A 6,934-nucleotide genomic window follows, 5' to 3' on the forward strand; every position below is an offset into this window, starting at 1 on the left:
AAAAGAAGGACGTGGTAAAGTTTTACACTTCTGTAAACTCCCCACCATTGGCAGCCACCAATGTGGTCTCTTATCCCAGGAAGAGAGAGCATAAGAGAACATGAAGCTCAAAAAACCTTTCAGCAGCTCCTGATTTTCACAGCAACAAGGTGTATTGAGGCTGAGCTTTTCAAAGCAGGTTTCCCCTGTAACAATCAGAAAGATCAACATGTAGAGTGGTGATACAGGAGATGTAACGTTAAAGGGAATAGTGTAATGGAAAGATGTTACAAAGAAAAAGGGAAAGTGCTCACCCATCTTTGAAGATCCAGGCTCACAAGGAAACTCCACAAAGAAGGGATCTCTCACCAGAGATCCTTCCTCAGAGGCAGTCAGCCCTTAAATGAGGTCTAAGAGAGGTGCAGCCAGGCTCCACCTCTTCTGGTCACACACATGAATTGCCTCCACCTGTACTCCCAGGGCTGACCGGGTCCTTTCCCCAGGTGCTCAATCAGTGCTTCAGGTCGAGATGCAACAGTTTACCATACATCCCCCAACATCCAGTTGGAAACATCAATCTCTCAAGAAAAAAAGCCCATTTCCACCCAATTCTGCCACTCTGCACTGCACAACCTTCCATCCCTGAGGACCAGCACCACCAGCATTCTGCAGTAACCTCTTGTGCCCTTACTGACCCCCAGACATGGCCAGTCCCCACTCTGCTCACTCCTGCAAGCCAAAGAACACTTCAGGACAAGCGGAACTATAAGAGTGTAAGAGATTATTTGGTATTAATTATTAAGTATGGCTTATCTTGCTTCCAAATGTGGAACAGGAATCAGATTCTGCACCAGGGAGGACAGGACATCTCCGGGAACAGTAATTCTTGGGCTTCTCTCTTAAAATATGCTCTCCACCTCAGCTCAGCACTGGAGTTTGAATCTCTCAGTGGAGTGGTGGGGCATGTGTTATAACGAAGGTAAGTACAGTCACTTTAATTAAGGCTCCTTAACTTCATGATAGCAAAGAGCAGCCGCAGCAGCTCTCCAGTCCCACTTGAATACCGAGGTTGGCACAGGCAGGGGGGCAAAGCAAGCAGCCCTGCCCCAATCCCAGTACCAATCCCCACCCTGAGCCCCATTCCAATCCCACAGCCTCAAGGCATGGTCTGCAATGGGGCAGAGCACTGAAATCCCATTTCTGATTCCTGCAAACCAGGGAACGGTGCATCCACAGCTGTTTACATGCGTCACTTAGGCCCTTGGTTGCCAAACCACTGACTGAACCTTTCTGTCAATCTGACACTTTTAGGGTAATTTAACTTAATAATACCTTTGTCTGCACAAGCATTTGTATCTGAAGGGTTATTACCATAGGAGTTATTTTAGGTTGGTTAATGGTATGTAGTAGACTAAATTGTCAGAGCAGTTACGGAGGCTGTGCTCAGAGTGTTTACTGTTTGAATCCTTCCGTCACTTTACAAAACTTCCTGCCCTTACCTGAAAGTGCCATTGCAAATTATCAGCAATTCTCCCTCAGGTTCTCATGCATCGTTAATTCTTTGTGTAGAAGAAAAAAAATCAGACTGTCCAGATTTTAATTGTTATCGCTCCGAGAAGATCTGAAATGGGCACTGGTTCTGTTGGCGCTGTCACAATTGCAGATTCCCACAGTTGCCTTTAACCCGTCACATTGGAGGAGCTCACAAGGAAAGGGGCAGGGGAAATAGCCTTTGGGAAGGGAGAAAGCACAGTCCTTGTAGAAAAATATCAAGCATTTGGCAAGACCGGAGGAGCTGTCTCCCTTTCTGCTCCTCATCATTGAGTTACAGGAAAACCCATGGCTGTAGGCAGCAGTGGTGCCATAGCCATCACCAGGTCCATGCTGCAGGGCAGAGGGGAAGCAGCATTTTTTGGGCTGTCCCCGCACCCTCCCTCAAACACTGTTCTGTGGCACCCACGTGGCAGAGGGGAAGAGAGAATCCTCAAGCTGCACACTGGAAGTGCCATGCATGTCCCCAAGGCGTTGTGGCTCTGGGCACAGGGTGGCCTTGGGGCAGTGCAAATTGTCCCCGTGTCCCCAAGCTGCCACCCCATGATGGGTGACCTTGAGGAGGCTTTGATCTTTGGCTCAGCTGCAGCCGCAAGATTAAATTCTGCTCCTATCCTGGGAATCTGATGATAAAAAGTCCTTTCTAGACAGAATCTAGATAATGAACAGCTCCCTGGCTTTGCAGGGGGAGAGAGAGTGTGGAGTTATTACTGCATTAAAAAATCTCCGAAGTCAACTAAATTCACCACGGAAGCTGAGAACCAGAATTCTTCTTCATTACAGCAAGGTAGTACATTAAGCATTATAAATAACGCTATGCTAATTGCCAGATGGGCAGGGCGGGAGTGGAGTGCTGGGCAGGGCTGTGCTGAGCCCGCAGCCACTGCACACTGCCTGGTGCACCTCTGCCACAGCTGCAGAGCAGGGGAAGCCAAGCATAGCCCATGCTCTGGGCTTCTCCACAATGTTGTGTTCACCATTTGGTGTTTTGTTTTATTTTTTATTTTTTAATATAACCTGTAGGAAGTCTGTAGGGATGTGTCAGCCACCAGCACTGAGGCACTGCAGCGCAGCAGGGTGTGTGCTTGTGGCTGAGAGGGAATGTAGTGGTGCCAGAGGGAGCCTCGTGTCTGTGGTTTCCAGATGTTCAGAGGCTTTCAGTGGCAGTGGAAATGTGGAATTGAATTCAGCAAAATGCCTGGTTCTCTCCATACAGCCACATTGAAGGGCCCTTGATTCAAAGCCAATAGAGCGTTAGTGATGGGTTAGTGGGCACGGTGAGGATGGGTGGATGGTTGGACTAGATGATCTTAGTGGCCTTTTCCAGCCTTAATGATTCCATGATCCTATGGTGTGAGTAAGGCACAGAGTGATGGGAACTGGGAGCTCCTCAAGGTCTGCACAGATGGAGTGGCCCAGGGTTAAATCTTGGGACATGGTCACTAGGATGTCATTGTGCAGGGATTGGTTGCAAAGTGGTGTGGCAGCATGGGAGGGGTTGGTGGCAGAGCTGTGCCCATGGTGCATTTAGGTCCAAACACTGTGCCTTAATTGCGCAGAACAAAAGGAAAGGACGAGCCAAGCCACTGAGCAGCTGCAGTAAACAACGCTTTGACAAGCCCCCGGTATTAGTCACAGGCACACGGAGAAGTGGAACATATATCTGGGAGGGCATCCAGCTCCCCACTAATTAGAAAAGCCTCTGACTGCTGAGACAGTGCTAATTCACAGAAGTGCAGTCCCCCTGGACTTTGCTTAGGGCAAGGAAGGATTTACACCTTGTAAAAAGTTATTCTTTATACGAAGGCTGTGCCTAATAGGAATATTTTGGGGGAGTTTGTTGAACAAGAAAGGAACTGAGCACTGGATGGAAACTCCTTTGCCTTCCTCCTTCTGCCTGCATGGAGCTAAAGCCACAGCACTGCTCCTGCAGCCCCAGCTTATACCAACTTCCATTTGTCCCCTTGGCATGTCACAGCCCACACCCTCTGTCACCGCAGTGCCGCCGGCATGTCCAAGCTCTGAGCTGCAGCATCCAGGTCAGTATTTTGGGCTCCTCTCTTTGGTTGAAGGGAGCTGAGCAAAGCCGCACCTTGCAGTGCTCGCCTGCTCTCCCCACGGATTATTTTCTAGGCGATGAGAACACGGCAGGGAGATGCCGAGCAATCTCACTGCCTTCCCTCGCCTTGACGGGAAGCAGAAGGGCCATTTAGGGATGGCAGAAACCTTCAGCACAAAGACTCTTTCTGACCTTCAGAAACATCAGCACCAAATTGCCGGCAAACAATGCAGCGAGCGAGCAGCGCTCCGCCGGTCCGAACCCGGGGGTTCACCCATCACCGCACGCCGACGGCTCTGACAGCACCAAACAACAGCAGAAATAGCAATTTCTCACCGAGCATCGCGCCTGACATCTCCCCGACCTGTGAGCAGCAGGGACCCTGCACACAGGTAGAGCCTGTTTGTTTGCCGCTGCCGCAGTTGACACTGCTGATTAGAGGAGACAGGCAGACGGGTGGACACGGCGCAAGGGGTCAGCGATGGGCTGCTCCGCCTGACCCCCGCCGAGCGCCGCTGCTCCGCATCTGCAGCTAAATAAACCGAGTAAATCATCCTGGCAGACAGATAATTAAATAATTATCAGCCACTTAATAACAAGGAGTGGGTGTTCGGCATTAGCATATTAGACAGTGTCTTTAAGGGCTAATTGTTGCATTACATCAGAGTTACTCATTCATTATTCTTGTCATTTCGGGTGATAATTTGCACTTTAGGAGACAGAGACAATTTTAGCAGGCAATTAGAGACATGTCAGGCTTGGCCTAGTGAGTTACTGTCACAATTATTGCATTTTTTCCGGTGTCCTCATTTAGAGGCGTGGATGTGAGGGCAGACTGTTCGGCACAACACTGTTGGGCACAACAGGCAGCGGAGCCCATGGCTGGGATGTGCACCAGCACTTGGGGCTGTCCCATAAAAGCTATGACAGGAAGGCACTCTGAGGAACTTAGTGCCCAGTGCCCAGTTTCCACTTGCCAGCAAATCTCTGTGGAATAATCCCAGCCCAAATTGCTCCGAACAGCTGGCGAGGGGTTGATGTGCCGCAGCGGTTATCAGATTGCCAAATCCCAGAGCAGTGAGGATGGGCCAGGCTGCCTTGGCACAGTGCTCCCTGCAGACCTTCACCCACGCTGGCCAACCCCCGCTGCGCGTTGGCAGATGTAACTCATACAGCTCTGATGAGGCCAAACGGAATGAAGCTCCCATGACTTGCCGAGCAACTGAGTCCGAGAGTTATGGCCAGGTTTAAATATTTCTTAAACTACAGTTGAAGGCAAAAGCGAGATATGCAGCAGATGCACCTTGGGATACATGCATTATAAGGGTATATACAGTCAAATAGAGTTAATTAAGCTAAAACCACAGTAAATCTGTCAGAGCCATATTAACACTATAGTCAAAATTGTGGAAAATATAGTATTTTCTATAATAAATCCTGTTCCGTTACAGATTTATGTTGGCATCTGCATAGTTACCATAGTTTTACAATAATCATTGATCAATCAAAGTTTTATGACAAAACTATAATTTTACTGTGTTTCTTTCTTACTTAGTTTCCTAGTTTGCTTAATTCCCAGAATGCAATACAGTAAATCTTTTGGTCCGAGATATTAAGTAGATAATAAGAATGCCATGTAAGATTTGCTTATATTTTAAACTGTCTTTACAAATGATTTATAATTAGGACCAAATCTAAGACAAAACATTATTAAAGTCCAAAACCTCCATAAATTACCAGACTTTGCTTACGCCTGTAGTAATTTATTAGGGCTTTACAACAGTATTTTCTCTGGTGATATCCAAAGCTTTATATGTCATAAATGGAAAATATGAGTTTATAAACTATACAGAAAACAAGAATGATCCCCAGTGACCCGAGATGACAAACTCATGCTCTGATGTAACGTCAAAATCATTTTTCAGTAGAAATATAACGGTACAGATAATGCGATTTCTCCAGACTTAAAATGCATCTCTCTTTCTTTAAAATTAAACTGAGATGTTTCAGCGATTCACCCAGACTTTGCTTTTTTATTTTCCTATTATCAAAACATTGCATCCATTTTATCAGCATTATCGCTTCTCTTTTACACTATTGTCTGTGTTTCTCAGTATTGTGATGTTCCTAAGTAGGATGAGTCACTGTTACCAATGCAAAGTGTTCCAACATTCCGGAGCTGAAATTGCAAATTTGTGCCGAGAGTTTTGAAATTTAATGCTGTGTGCCAGAAGAATTTTGATTATTATTTTTTTTTAACAATATGGTTTCAATAGAGAAAAGATTTTATTCTGACAGAATCCCGTTATTAGTCACCACCAACGCTTTATTGTTCTGACTTTCTCTTTACTCCACTGTTTGCCATTTGCCCCACCATGTGCTGCCAGCACCAGTACAGCTCCAGCACTGGTTCCAGTGACAGCAGCAGCACCTCAGTGTTGCAAGGCAAAGCAATTAATTATTTGTCACCACTAATTCCCAGTGCCCCTAGGGGTCAGGGACGTCTCACTGCCCTTAGAGACAGAAGCTGAAAGGAGACCTCTGGAGAGAAATCGTAGCTGGAGTGAATGCACCTTGCTTGCAGACACTGCAAAACAACAGCCAAACCCAGTACAACCATGGCCAAAGCCACCTGCCCTGCATGCATCACAGCTCCCGAGTCCCTGCCCATGAGTGTCTTGTTCCTGTCCCACCCAGCCCCATCCTGGGTCGTGTGGCTGCCAGCTCCAGCCCCACACTTCAGCCCCACACCCCTATCCTGGTGGGGCAACACAGTTCTCCCTCCTCCCAAAGAGAGGGGAGGGGAGAAGAGCCTGCGCTGAAATACAGACATATGCAGATTATGCCATTAATTTTTTATGTGAATTCAAAAAATCCAGTGTTGACTTCATGACGCAAATAGGTATGAAAATTCTGGTGAGCACGCTCATTGTTACAGAAATCAAATGGCTGAACAGCCGCTAATGAGGCAGACAAGAAGCTTCACTCAGCCTCTGAGGATTTGAAGGCAAGAAGAGAGGAAGGCGCACATTACATTATTCATGCCGCCTTGTTTGAGTTTCAAATCACAGGAAGTCATAGCAAAGGGGGATCAGGGAGGTGGTCAGGGAGGAGCTGTGGGAGTGCTGCCACCCCCCTGCACATTCAGAGCTGGGGCAGCACAGGGAGCTGGGGGGACATGGGGATGCCACAGGAACCCATGTGTGGTCACTAGCCAGAAATGCACCTGAACCTCTGTGCTGTGCATCCTGGGCAGCATCTCAAGGAGATGATGCATTGCATTGTTGGGTGTTGAAAACACCCTGCATTGTGCTGGGGCATGTACTGAACTCTCCTACAGGTTAA

General features: G+C 47.5%; 1 long non-coding RNA gene across 1 annotated transcript; it reads left to right on the top strand.

Moving 5' to 3' along the window:
* The first annotated feature begins 2,220 nt into the window (after positions 1-2,220).
* Positions 2,221-4,139, top strand: LOC109370286. The gene is made up of 3 exons (XR_002120297.1): positions 2,221-2,317; positions 3,509-3,569; positions 3,788-4,139. It is a non-coding gene; the product is annotated as an uncharacterized LOC109370286 (long non-coding RNA).
* Positions 4,140-6,934: the final 2,795 nt, after the last annotated feature.

This window comes from Meleagris gallopavo, chromosome 17 (assembly GCF_000146605.3).
Source record: "Meleagris gallopavo isolate NT-WF06-2002-E0010 breed Aviagen turkey brand Nicholas breeding stock chromosome 17, Turkey_5.1, whole genome shotgun sequence".
NCBI lineage: Eukaryota > Metazoa > Chordata > Aves > Galliformes > Phasianidae > Meleagris > Meleagris gallopavo.